Genomic DNA, 813 nt, shown 5'->3' with positions numbered 1-813 from the left:
AATGAAAATAGAATATTCTGTTATAAAGGGATAAAGGGAAAACTAGAATCGGAGGATTAAATGAAGAGGGGGATGGGAGGGCAGGGAATATGGAGAGGGATGGGTAACACTGAAGGACTTTTGAAAAGCAATATCAAAAATGTGCTACTATAGAGGCTTCCTGAAATATATACAAATATAAAAGGAATTTACATGGAGTTACCATGTAATAGAGAAGACAATGCCCCAACTTTGTGGACTGTAGGCATCAAACTTGGGTCATCAGGTTTATACAGCAAGTACTTTAGTTACTGTGCCATCTCACTGGCTTGCCTTTCTTTTTTATTGACACCAAGGTTTTATGTAAAACAGCAATGCAATTTTTAAAATTTTTAATTTTACTTTTCTCATGGGAGGGCATGAATATGGGCCCCCAGTGCCACAAATCATGCAGTCAAGTTTACAACATTTTGGGAAATCATAGGGATAAGCACATCCAGAATACAATGGATAAGCCTCACCCTGGGAAATCCACCTCTGCGGTCATAACAACCCTGCCAGGTAAGTGTACAACTCTGCGATTTTTGAAACTAGAATCTTTTGATATTTATATTTATTCTTACATGTCACATAATTTTTTATACTTGAGGAGCACCGTGCTATCTTTTGATACATATGCACATTATATAGTGATCTAATCATATTAATTAGTACACACAGCACCTCAAACATGTATACATTTTTTGCAATGATAAAATTCAATGTCTTCTTGGAATGTACATTATGGGTAGCTATAGTCATCCAACAGGCTGCTTAATGACACCACAGAACTTA

At 36.3% G+C, this 813-nt stretch overlaps 1 non-coding gene across 1 annotated transcript; it reads right to left on the bottom strand.

Annotated features, from left to right (window-relative positions):
* Positions 1–389: 389 nt before the first annotated feature.
* Positions 390–548, bottom strand: LOC125389510 (U1 spliceosomal RNA). The gene has a single exon (XR_007228464.1). It is a non-coding gene; the product is annotated as a U1 spliceosomal RNA (small nuclear RNA).
* Positions 549–813: the final 265 nt, after the last annotated feature.

This window comes from Myodes glareolus, chromosome X (genome assembly GCF_982192425.1).
Source record: "Myodes glareolus chromosome X, mMyoGla1.1, whole genome shotgun sequence".
Classification (NCBI taxonomy): Eukaryota; Metazoa; Chordata; class Mammalia; order Rodentia; family Cricetidae; genus Myodes; species Myodes glareolus.
The sequence above is the reverse complement of the archived record's forward strand: the minus strand, read 5'-3'. Positions and strand labels throughout refer to the sequence as shown.